This window comes from Bufo bufo, chromosome 6 (assembly GCF_905171765.1).
Source record: "Bufo bufo chromosome 6, aBufBuf1.1, whole genome shotgun sequence".
In the NCBI taxonomy this organism is placed as follows: Eukaryota; Metazoa; Chordata; class Amphibia; order Anura; family Bufonidae; genus Bufo; species Bufo bufo.
In genome coordinates this window covers 217,738,281-217,752,061 of record NC_053394.1, presented here as the reverse complement: position 1 = coordinate 217,752,061, position 13,781 = coordinate 217,738,281, and the positions used below count along the sequence as shown (strand labels likewise).

The 13,781-nt window shown below is 42.3% G+C and overlaps 1 protein-coding gene across 1 annotated transcript in view; it reads right to left on the bottom strand.

Annotated features, from left to right (window-relative positions):
• Nucleotides 1-13,781, bottom strand: part of LOC121004622 (heparan-alpha-glucosaminide N-acetyltransferase-like) — a 771,952-nt gene that overhangs the window by 626,245 nt on the left and 131,926 nt on the right. The window lies entirely within an intron of this gene.

Below are 13,781 nucleotides of genomic sequence, written 5' to 3'. Positions count from 1 at the left end.
GAGTGCCTCTTCCTTGTATTTTTTGGCAGCACTTGCACTTTATATACAAGTAAATATACAGGAAAGAATGTTAAATTCTTTCCTATAAAATTGATTTTATACTTTGGTTTTGTGCGTAAAACCTTAATTAGATTGTGGGCCTGGTGATCAGTTTAAGGCCTTTTAAGCAGCAACAGCATGGTGATAAAAATGAGTGGCAAGGTGACATACTGTGGAGATGGCAGCATGAGGAGGCCACATAATGGCCCAATGACTGAGTCTGGATAAAAGACTAAGGCCACAGATTGTTTAGAAAGATGCAGATGGAAAAAAATCTGTGGAGCTGTATGACGGTCACCTGCAGATTAATGCAGACCAGGGGCGTAGTTATAGGGGAAGCAGAGGAAGCTGCAGATTTGGGGCCCTGACCCAGAAGGGGCCCATCCAGGAGGAGGAGGACTAAAGGATTTGGTCAGGGCCCCCTGAACAGTATTACACAATTAAATTATATACAGTGTATAAAACGGATGGAACAGCTGCCGGCCCTGGTCTGAGAGAGGGATCTTTACTAGCCACAGGAATGGGGGCGGCATGAAAGGAAGGGGTCGCTAAAAAATTACTGTGGGATGGAGCCCCATTCAAAAATTTGCTGTGGGGCCCAGTCATTTCTAGCTACGCCACTGATGCAGCCCACAAAAGTAAGTTGGGTTTATCGATTCTAAAACCTTAATTAAATGATGGGCCTGGTGATCAGTTTAAGGCCTTTTAAGCAGCAGCAGCATGGTGATAAAAATGAGTGACAAGGTGTGGAGATGGCAGCATAAGGAGGCCACACAGTGGCACAATGACAGAGTCTGGATAAAAGACCAAGGCCACAGATTGTTGAGAAAGATGCAGATGGAAACAAATCTGTAGAGCTGTATGACGGTCACCTGCAGATTAATGCAGCCATCAAAATCAAGTTGGGTTTGTCGGTTCCACCTCAGCTCACCAGCAGGACCGCAACTCAAATCTTTTAAAGGGTCAGCTCACCTGCAGGCCCTCAGCTAATTATACCTATTAGGTAATTTGCGCGCATGCTGCCTTGCTTGGATGTGGTAGCCGTAGCCGTTTCTCAGGCTCCCTCTCCGGAATCAAACACTGATTCCCCGTTACCCGTAGTTACAATGGTTTTGAGCTGACTGTTACATCGAAAGTTGATAGGGAAGATATCCAAATGGATTGTGGACGTCACGGGGAAGTGCGATCAGATAGAACTTATCTAGAGTCAACAAAGCGGCAGCAGGGCCTCTCCTGTATAATGTTTCCTCATCCAAAATATCGCAGGGACATTCCCTGTAATTTTGTATTACTCATTCCAATAACAAGGCATCTTAAAAATCCTGTATTGTTATTTATCATCACTACCTCCACGAGTCGGGAGTGTGTGATTTGCGCGCCACCCGCTTGCCTTCCTTGGATGTGGTAGTCGTTTCTCAGGCTCCCACTCCGGAATAAAACACTGATTCCACGTTACCCATAGTTTACAATGGTTTTGAGCTGACAATTGCATCGAAAGGCCACACATCTGAATGGATCGTCGCCGTCATGGGACGTGCCATCGGCCCCAGGTTAACTAGAGTCACCAAAGCGGCAGCAGGCCACTGCCCATAATGTTTTAGATGGTCAGATCAGCAGGCCCTTGCTCCTAATGTTTTTGAGGGTCACCAGCAGGCCATCAATCATAATTTTTAAAGGGTGTGTATGATGCCCCCCTTTATGTGTAACTAAGGGTGTATCGGAGTGCCTCTTCCTTTTTTTTGGCAGCACTTGCACTTTTCTATACAAGTAAATATTCAGAAAAGAATGTTTTCTATCAATTTTTCCTCTAAAATCGATATTTTCTTTCCCTTGGTTTTGTGCATATTATTGTCATTATGTAAATGTGGTGTACTATTCGGACAATATAGTTCCCAGCACCAACCAGCGAGTCCAAGATGCATCCATACATCCTCCCCATGCTGTTACAGAACCATTTCTGACATTTTCTTATGAACCAGGCACACTTCCCTCTTTAGAGCAGGGGGTACCTGGTTTAATGCTCGGGTTCTCCCATTGACTTCCATTATACTCCGGTGCTCGAGCACCCGAATATCACGATGTGTTCAGCCAGAGCACTACGGTGCTCGATCAACACTATTAAAGAGAACTTGGAAAGAGCTTTAAACCAAAAGTCCTCCTTGCCGGCAGGTGCTGGTTTCTTCTTTGTTAAGAAAAACTATAATTCTCTTTTGCATTGATTACCACAGTCTGAATAAGATTACTGTCCAGAATAAGTATGCCCGGCCATTGATCCCTGAGATCTTCTATTGACTCTGTGGTGCTATGGTTTTGAATCCCTGAGGGGGCTTGTAACTTTATCCACATAAGAGAGTGGAGGGCAGCCTTTAATACTGCAAAGATATACTGATAGGGAATCTAGATTAGGAGCGCTGCAGAATATGTTGGCACATAAGTGAATAAAATAAATACCTGTGATAGTAATTACATATATCTTGTTATGCCCTTGTTCTATTCAATGCTTCCACTGTCTTCCAGGAATTTGTTAATGATGTCTTCTGTGTCCATTTTATTGTGTGACGAATACTACACCTCGTGCCTGCTTGACGTCGCCTACGTCAAGCTCACGAGACGCGGTATGGTCACGGGTTACCCAAAACGTGACGTTACGCTCTCCAGAGGCGCAGGTAAGGTCAGCTTGGTACAGTTTACACAGACATCTCCTGTCCACGCGGGCACAAAGAGGCAACAAGCTGAGAGAGCCTTTTCACTGCCGCAGTGAAAACAGCGCTGTCTCAGCCCGGGTATCTGCCACCAGCTTCTCGTTTGATATAAGCCCGGTCCGCTAACGGGATTATATAGGGTGAGAAACCAACCCGCGGTAGCTTATAACTAGGCCAAAACACGGACGTGGGGATTTGTGATGATCGAAATACAAGATAGCACAAGATTAAATTAGATATTTAATCGCCGTAAGGGAACACTAGATATAACACAATATACACAGAGAATATATACAGTGGTCTGAGGTTACAGATACATGTTATATGGGTACAACAGGGTTAAATAGAGCAAAAGTCAGTTACCAGATAAGATGAAAGTTCCTTTCGGTTGTGGTGTGTTCTTTGCTGTAGTCACATGAAGGGCAGTGATCTCAGCTAGTTCCTGGGTCCCCCTAAACACATTACACGATGTGACCCTTCTTCAGAGAAAGACCCGCCCGCTTGCTGGCACAAGCCTTTTAGCCTGTAGCCAGCCCCTCCCCTCCCGGCTTTTGGGAGGGGTCTACCCCCCTCTGCTGGACTGGCTGCAAATGACCCACAAAACCCTTTAAGGTTTATAGCTCCAGTCCAGAAGGTCACAGGGAGATGGTTCTGGGACCAACGGATACGCTTGGGTTACGGCTACAACTAGAATCCAAACATGGTGCCGCTATTCGGTTTCTGTGGAGAGATATGGATATCTACCTTCCCTGGCATGCCACCATCAAACAAAGCCTATGGGCATGTACACCGTGGCCACCGGGACACAAATATGTATCCGATTTGCGCCTGCGATGGCCGGGGGCTATTCATAATTCCTTATGAAATGTAGGTGCCAACATGTCTGGGAGGTATCATTGATCTTGGGGCAAGAGCTGAGACCCCCTGCTGGGGGTTTTCCTGCAGATTTGGTTGCCTCCAAACTGGCTGATTGAGGTGTGACATTATCCACCTGGGGCCTCCATGAAGCCTGGACCCCTGGGGCTTTCTCCCTTGCTAGCTGACAATCAGATGGCTGTGGGGTGGGAGCATATTTTGCATGTACACTGACTGTGTACAAGCCAAAAGGTGAATCAACTGACAATCAGGGCTGCCAGTAAATAATAATCCATATTCCTGACATATGGTATTCCTGGGTGACATCTTGTCTTCTCTTCTGACCTGATAACACATTGGAGATATGGCTCATTCTCCAGCAACTTCAAGAAAACCGCCAAATTTCAGAAGTGCTTTTTCGTGAAAGCTTCTCTTCCTTTCCTTGGTTACATTATGTCTGACTATGGTAATAAGATGGACCCAGAGATGAAGTCTGCAGTTCTGGACTGGTCTCATCCCACTGGCCATCCAGCAGTTCTTGGGTTTTGCTAATTACTATGTTACGGACAATGGGTGTGGAACCACTATGCCAACCAACCGGTTTGAATTTTGGGATAGTCCTAAGGAAGTTATCCTTGTAGTCCGCTGGTAAACACCTATTAACCAATATACAGGGATCTGGACTTTGATACAAGCAAGCCACCAGACCGCTACCTTTTGGAATTGTACCTAGTGTGGTTGACTGCTGATCCACGGATGCTTCGACGGATCAGGCAGAGTTTTTGTGAATTCATGAAACTAGTCCAAGGTCAGGGCAGCAATGAAGGGTAAATACGGTAAACAGAAAGATGTTTGGTTGGGCAGCAGAGGATCAAAATTAGTTAACAGGCAAAAGTCATGGTCAGACAAACAGGAAAATGAAACCTTCACTTGGAACTAGCAAGCTAAACATCCTAATGTGCAGGCACCCTCCCACTGAGGAAGGCACCTTATATACCCTGAGACAGACAGACATAGGTTGGGGATGAATTAGGACATGCACCCTACGGAAGGGTAAAACACACCACGCTAAGAAGTATAGGCTGTGGCCTGCAGGAGAAAAATTAGACTCTGGTGGCAGTGCCCGCTATGGGGCAGAAAGAGTAAGTGCAATGGGTCTGGGCTGCCGGGCAGGACATGGGAGGGTGATTAAGGCAGTACTCAGGCTTGCGTGGGGAAGCAGCTAGGATGGGCCACCAGGCTAACATACTGCAGGCAATTCTTCCCTCACTTCTCTTCTCTAACTGCCCCTATCTCAGTACTCTTTCGAAAAAGAATTAAAGCCAGTGTGGGGACACCTGAGATAGAATCCAGGTTCCAGTTGCTTGAGCTGACCTTCACTGCCTCAATTTTGCATCGCCCAAATGTCTCAAAGCGGTTTTTCATAGAGGTGGATGCATCCTCCATCGGAGCCAGAGTTCTCTTTACCTAGAATGGATCTTCTGGTGAGATGGTCACCTGTGGTCTTTTCCCCTGCAGAGCATAACTATTACATTGGGAACAGCTCTATTTGATTTTGTTCTTCATTTCACCCTGATGAAAAGAATATAAAATCCAATGCCTTTTCTTGCTCATTCAACCGTGCTGACTAGGTGTAAGAGCCCCAGCACATAATTTATTATGCCCTAATCATTTCTGTTGCCCCTGTTCGGCTTAAGGACATTCCACCTGGCAAGAGATATGTCACTGAAGCAAAAAGGAAACAAGTTCTGGTTAGCACCCTGGTCTCCGCAGAACAGCCTCTTTGATCTCTCAATGTTATTGGTGGCCTACAATGCATTTGGAAGGCTTTCAGATGCTTAGTTTTGCTATTTCATGTCCTTGTGCTAAAATAAATAAAAAAATCAGGTTTTCTCCATCCTTCTGCACTCAATATATGATGACAATATAAAAACAGAATGTTCAAATTGAAAAGGAAAAATTATCATATTGCATTGACATAAGTTTTCAGACCCTTTATTCAGTACTTAGTTTAAGCACCTTTGGCAACCATTACAGCCTGCAGTCTACTTGTATATGTTCCACAATGTTTGCACACCTGGATTTGGAGATTTTCTGCCATTCTTCTCTCCATATACTCTCAAGCTCCGTCAGGTTGGATGGGGACTGTTAGTGGACAGCCATTTTCAGACCTCTCCAGAGATGTTCAATTGGGTTCAAGTCAGGGCTCTGGCTGGGCAACTCAAGGATATTCGCAGTGTTATCCCTAAGCCACTCCTGTATTGTCCTGGCTGTGTTTTTGGGTCACTGTCTTGTCAGAAGGTGAACATTTTGTCCATTCTGAGGTTCAGAGCACTCTGGATCAAGTTTTCATTAAGACTATCCCTGTACTTTGCTCCATTGAGCTTTCCCTCAACCCTTACCAGTCTCCTTGTCCCAGTTGCTAAAAAAAAAAATCACAGAATGATGCTGCCACCACCACACTTCACTGTAGGGATGGCAGTGGGCTATGATAAGCATTGTCTGGTTTTCTCCAGACAGAACGCTTAGAATTGAAGCCAAAAATAAAATTTAGCTTCTCAGTCTGAGAGTCCTTTTATGCAAAATCCAGGTGGGCTTTCATGTATCTTTTACTAAGGAGAGGCTTCTTTATGGCCACTCTGCCATAAAGCCCAACCAGATTGGTGGATTGCTGCAGTGATGGTTGACCTTCTGGAAGTTTCTCCCATCTGCATGCAGGATCTTAGGAGCTCGGCCAAAGTGACCATTGAGTTACTTAGTTTGGTGGGGTGGCCTGGTTACTTCAGACTTCTCCCATTTAAGAATTATGAAGGCCATTGTGCTCTTGGGAACTTTCAATGCAGCAAAAATGTTTTACACTTTTCCAGATTTGTGCCTCCACACAATACTGCCTCTGAGTTTTTTCCTTCTCATGGCATGTTTTTAGCTCTGATATGCATTGTCAGCTGTCAGACCTTATATAGACAGGTGTGTCTTTCTAAATCATGTCCGATCAACTGAATTCTCCACAGGTTTAGTGAAGGTGTAGAAACATCTCAAAGATGATCAAGAGAAATCGGAGGCCCCCAGCGCTAAATTTAAAGTGGCAAAGCAAAGGATCTAAATACTTATGTTCATGAAAATTTTTAGTTTTTCCTTTTTAATAAATAAGCCCAAAATTCTAAAATTCTCTTTGTACTTTCTCATTATAGTGTATTGAGTGCGGATTGATAGGGGAAAACATAGCAGCAACATAACAAAAAGTGAAAGGGTCTGAAGGCTTTCCGAATGCATATCGTATGATCTCTGGGGATATCAAGGACTTTGGAGCTTCTTGTACCAGCTTTGCCCAGAATAAGACCTCTAAACAAAAACCTACAAGTCTCTTGCTCTCTCTATCGTTACCTGATGCTCCATAGCTGCACAATGTTATTGATTTTAACATGGATTTCCTTGGGATGCACAGTAGTCTGGGCAGTGGTCGTTGTGATACGTTTTCTAAGATGGCTCATTTTGTGTCTCTGTCTGGCCTCCCTTCTGCTGTAAACAGCTGATGTTACATTGGGCTTTTCCTCAGCCTAAGGGCTCATTCAGACGGCCGTATGCTGTCCGCAAAAATACTGAATGCTATCCGTTTTTTTGCGGATCCGCAAAAAAACGGATCTGCAAAAAAACGGATAGCATTCAGTATTTTTGCAGACCCATAGACTTCAATGGGGCCATGTCCTGATTTTCACGGACAAGTATAGGACATGTTTCATTTTTTTTGCGGATCCGCAAAAAAACGGATAGCATTCAGTATTTTTGCGGACAGCATACGGCCGTCTGAATGAGCCCTAAGATCCACAATCCAACTGCCAAGTGGAACACATTAACCAAACTCTAGTTAACTTTAGTTTGAGACATTTCACTTCTGTACTCCGTGACGACTGGGTTCCATTGCTCCTATAGATGGAGTTCTCTTGCAAAAATCATCCTAGTGAGTCAACTAGAAAAACTCCTTTGTTCCTTGTGTATGGTTGACATGTGCAGATTCCTCTTCCAATACCAGTCTTTTCTTGAGTTTCAGCAGCTGAATCTACTGTAAATAGTCCCAGCGGTAGGACTCCCACAGATCCAATCTTTATGCCCCTATCCTGTGGATAGGGAATAACTTGAAATTACTGAAATACCCCTTTGATATCAAGTATTAAACTGTTAGATAAGAAATTACAAGTTTGGCGTAATGGTATTGCTCTTTTTCTGTACATTTGCAGTGTAAGAAAAGTTAATCTTGGCTAGGTCATATTGTTACATTTACTGCATTTCTGCATGGATAAAACCCTTTTGCATCAGATTTAAAACAGGTACTTAATTTTTCCTTGACAGGATTGTCTGGTAACAGCCATTTTTCAGATATAATGGATGTTGCAGCAATGCTTGTTTGATTGGAATCTGGGTCGAATGGCAAAGATGCAGAGTAAAGAAACATTCACTTGGGTGTCTAACACTGATGAGTTAGCATTGGGATGTGCTGACTGACCCCCTTTTTCTTAACACTAATGAGTTTAGAGACATTCCAGCTTCTAATCATAAAGATGTGATAAAGTTATCCTCACTGAGACAGAGACATGGTAGGGACAAGCTGTATAATTTGCTGTGGTACCTTGTGCTGCTTTTAAAGCCTGGCTTGCAATCTCTGTACCATGACTGGACAGAAAATTACTGCAGCAAATTTAGTGAAAAAAGTACATTTTACAGTTGCTAGATAAATGAGCTCTGCAGAAAATCTAAAATGCTAAATAAATAGCTTGTCCTTCACCTCTCCCATTTTTTCTCACTAAATATGTCACCTCATATACATAACTGCTGCATAAAAACCGGAGAACAAGACAATACATATGTTAATTTGCTTGCAACATCTTCCATTAATAACGTAGTTATCATTTAAGGTTATAACGTTATGTAACAATACCTGCCTCTGTGCCTTGCCTTCTGTATAGTATTGGATAGCATGCTGATATACTGCTCATGGTTGTCATCCGTGACCGTGAGCTGTCTGTAGGCTTGGAAAGGTGAATCCCCCGATTGGCCCCTGAGCAAGGTGGGCCCCTAGTGCCCCACCCAATGCACAAGTGGCACATGATACAGTAGACTAACTGCACCACTTATAGATAGGAGGCATACAGCACTCCAACCTACACTCACCTAAAGAATTATTACGAACACCATACTAATACGGTGTTGGACCCCCTTTTGCCTTCGGAACTGCCTTAATTCTACGTGGCATTGATTCCACAAGGTGCTGATAGCATTCTTTAGAAATGTTGGCCCATATTGATAGGATAGCATCTTGCAGTTGATGGAGATTTGAGGGATGCACATCCAGGGCACGAAGCTCCCGTTTCATCACATCCCAAAGATGCTCTATTGGGTTGAGATCTGGTGACTGTGGGGGCCATTTTAGTACAGTGAACTCATTGTCATGTTCAAGAAACTAATCTGAAATGATTCGAGCTTTGTGACATGGTGCATTATCCTGCTGGAAGTAGCCATCAGAGGATGGGTACATGGTGGTCATGAAGGGATGGACATGGTCAGAAACAATGCTCAGGTAGCCCGTGGCATTTAAACGATGCCCAATTGGCACTAAGGGACCTAAAGTGTGCCCAGAAAACATCCCCCACACCATTACACCACCACCACCAGCCTGCTCAGTGGTAACAAGGCATGATGGATACATGTTCTCATTCTGTTTACGCCAAATTCGGACTCTACCATTTGAATGTCTCAACAAAAATCTAGAATCATCAGACCAGGCAACATTTTTCCAGTCTTCAACAGTCCAATTTTGGTGAGCTCGTGCAAATTGTAGCCTCTTTTTCCTATTTGTAGAGGAGATGAGTGGTACCCGGTGGGTTCTTCTGCTGTTGTAGCCCATCTGCCTCAAGGTTGTGCGTGTTGTGGCTTCACAAATGCTTTGCTGCATACCTCGGTTGTAACGAGTGGTTATTTCAGTCAACGTTGCTCTTCTATCAGCTTGAATCAGTCGGCCCATTCTCCTCTGACCACTAGCATCCACAAGGCATTTTTACCCACAGGACTGCCGCATACTGGATGTTTTTCCCTTTTCACACCATTCTTTGTAAACCCTAGAAATGGTTGTGCGTGAAAATCCCAGTAACTGAGCAGATTGTGAAATACTCAGACCGGCCCGTCTGGCACCAACAACCATGCCACGCTCAAAATTCCTTAAATCACCTTTCTTTCCCATTCTGACATTCAGTTTGGAGTTCAGGAGATTGTCTTGACCAGGAGCACACCCCTAAATGCATTGAAGCAACTGCCATGTGATTGGTTGACTAGATAATTGCATTAATGAGAAATAGAACAGGTGTTCCTAATAATTCTTTAGGTGAGTGTATGTTCATGTAAAACTGGGTACGTTATTTAGCACACTACCCAGTTTAAAATTATAGATGGTGTCATGTGGCTGAGGTGACTTCTACGTACAAATCTTCTTTGCCCAGGGACCTGCCTTCTCAAAGTCCATGCAGGAACCCCCATAATCAATCATTTTGTAGCATCTTGCTGCTGTGTGAGAATGTAATATTTGCATAGACACTCCAGTCGGACACTAGCTGTCTGTTTTTATAATGCACTTGAATGGGCAAGTCTTGCTTCAAAATCTGACCTTAATGTGTTTTTCTCTGCACAAACCAATGTGAATTGGCCCATTGTCTATAAGGCCACCTGCACACGTTACTGGATACTTGTGTAAATACCACATAACCATGTGGAAATTGACCTGCTGCACAGATTTCAAATTAAACAGCATGTCAGTTTTTGATTGCGGTTTTAGCTGCAGATTTCACGCTTTTCAATGGGAAAGTAAGATCTGCGGCAAAGCATCAAATCTTCACCAAAAACTGCAATATGAAATAAATTGCAATAAATGCAATAAATGCAATAAATTGTGAATTTCGTGGATATGCTGAAGAAACGTTCATAAATTCGCACAGAAATCCGGGCGGATCTTATGTGCATTCACCTGCACCTGTCTGCAGGTAGCCTTATGGGTCATTGTGTGGTCTCAGTGCTTTCTGTTCTACACTCGGACAGCACAAGGATGGGAACAATGCTCGTTTGAATGAGCCCTACCTGGTATATTGGTATCTCATAGGTCTGTTGGGAAAACAGCTAAAGTCAAATCTGCTTCATCTGCTAGTTCCTACACAGAAACCCCCTTTAGAAGATTATACAGGGTTAAATCAGATTCCACCTTTAATTTCTCAGAGCTCCTTTGGAAAATGAAAGGTGGCATCTAATTGGTTGCTATGGGCTCAGTTTTCCTTTACATCAGTCTTGATAAATCTTCCCTAATAAATGTATTAACCCGTTCCCGCCCGGCGCTGTAATAGTACTTGCCGCCCAGCGCAGTACTATTATGGTGTGCTAATTGGGCGGGTGCAGGAGCTGCGCCCGCTTGATCAGCTGCAGGGGACCAGCTGTTCCCGTTAGCCAGACCCCTGCTGTATGCGCCGACATAGGTGAACACACTGATGCCGGCTTATTAACCCCTTCTATGCCGCGGTCAGTGCTGAGGGAGCCCATCGGGTCCCCGCGCTGCTGTGGCGGGGACCTGATGGGTGAGAAGGCAGCCCGATGCCGTGCAAAGGCTTCCCAATGCCTTGCATGGCATCGGGACCTGCCTTCTATGGGTGCCCAGGAGATCCAGCCTCAGGCTGGGTCTCCTAGGCAACCTGTTAGTGAATTACTCTGTGTAATACACTAACAGGCAATGCATTACAATACAGATGTATTGTAATGCATTGCAGGGGGGTTCAGACCCCCAAAAGTTAAAGTCAGAAATAAAGTTAAAAAAAACACATAAAAAAGTGTTTTTAATGAAAAAAATAAAGTTTCAAGTAAAAAAAGAAAAACATGCCCATTTCCCCTGATTTTATAATAAAAAATAGAAAATAAAAAACACACATATTAGGTATCACCACGTCCGTAACGACCGGCTCTATAAATATATAACATGATCCACCCCGTCTGATAAACATCATAAATTTTTTTAAATAAAAACTGTGTAAAAAATGCCATTTTTGTCACCTTACATCACAAAAAGACACCAAGCGATCAAAAAAGCATATGTCCCACATAATGATACCAATAAAACTGTCACCTCATCCCGTAAAAATTGACATCCTACTGAAGACAATCGGTCAAAAAATAAAAAAGCTATGGCTCTCAGACTATGGAGACACTAAAACATCATTTTTTTTTTTTAAATATGCTAATATTGTGTAAAAGTTAAATAAATAGGAAAAAGTCTACATATTAGGTATTGCCATGTCCGCAACGATCTGCTCTATAAAAATACCACATGAACTAACCCCTCAGGTGAACGTTGTAAAAATAAATGAATAAAAACTGTGGCAAAATTACACATTTTTTGGTCACCTTGCCCCATAAAGTGTAATAATGAATGATAAAAAATTCATATGTACCCAAAAATGGTACCAATAAAAACGTCAACTCTTCCTGCAAAAAAGAAAGCTCTGCACAAGACGATCGGCAGAAAAATAAAAAAAAATATGGCGTTTAGAAAATGGAGACACAAAAACATTATTTTTTTTCCAAAAATGCTTTATTATGTAAAACTGAAACAAACAAACAAAGAAAGTAAACATATTTGATATCTTTGCATCCGTAACGACCTGCTCTATAAAAATAGCACATGATCTACCCTGTCAAATGAATGTTGTAAAAAAGAAAAAAACAGTGCCAAAACAGCCATTTTTTGGTTACCTTGCCTTACAAAAAACGTAATGTAGAGAAATTAAAAATCATATGTACCCCAAAATAGTACCCATAAAACTGTCACCTTATCCCATAGTTTCCAAAATGGGGTCACTTTTGGGAGTTTCTATTGTAGAGGTGCATCAAGGGGGCTTCAAATGGGACATGGTGTCTAAAAACTAGTCCAGCTAAATCTGCCTTCCAAAAACCATATGGCGTTCCTTTCCTTCTGCGCCCTGCCATGTGCCCTTACATCAGTTTACTACCACATGTGGGGTGTTTCTGTAAAACGCAGAATCAGGGTAATAAATATTGAGTTTTGTTTGGCTGTTAACCCTCGATGTGTTAAAGAAAAAATTTATTAAAATTAAAAATCTGTCAAAAAAGTGAAATTTAGAAATGTCATCTCCATTTTCCTTTAATTCTTGTGGAACACCTAAAGGGTTAACAAAGTTTGTAAAATCAGTTTTGAGTAACTTGAGGGGTGTAGTTTCTACAATGAGGTCATTTATGGGGGTATCCACTATGTAAGCCCCACAAAGTGACTTCAGACCTGAACTGGTCCTTAAAAAGTGGGTTTTCAAAATTTTCTTCAAAATTTTAAGAATTGCTTCTAAAATTCTAAGCCTTCTAACGTCCTAAAAAATAAAATGACATTTACAAAATGATGCCAACATAAAGTAGACATATGGGGAATGTTAAGCAATAAATATTTTATGAGGTATCACTTTCTGTTTTAAAAGCAGAGAAATTGAAATTTTGAAAATTGCTAATTTTTCAAAAGTTTGGGTAAATTTGGGATTTTTTCATAAATAAAGGTGAAATATATTGACTCAAATTTATGACCATCATAAAGTACAATGTTTTACGAGAAAACAATCTCAGAATAGCTTGGATAAATAAAAGTGTTCCAAAGTTATTACACATGTCGGATTTACAAAAAATTGCCTGGGCAGGAAGGTGAAAATTGGCCCGGGGTAGAAAGGGTTACACATTTCTAATACTGTAAATTTGTTTTGTAAATGTGTTTGATTTTTCTCAATGGAACAAGTATAGTTTTCAGCAGATCTGAATGGTTAGTGGGGGCCACATTCTGTTCTTACCTTTCCCATTCACAACACATGCAGAGTTGAATAGGAGTCAGCTGTGAATTGATAGTTAAAGAGGACCTGTCACCTCCCCAGACATGTCTGTTTTAGTAACTACTTGCATTCCCTATGTAATAACAGTACTGAAGAATTTATTCTTGTATCACTATATTGTGCAATTTCTATATTATTATGAATGAATTTCTAGCAGTGTTGATATACATACAAGGCAGCAGATTGTAGCAATAGTCAGACCAGTCTGTTTTCTCAGAAAGTGATTTAAAGCTGCATGGTTTGGTTTTGATCACGGCATAAGGAGAAATCAGTGAAG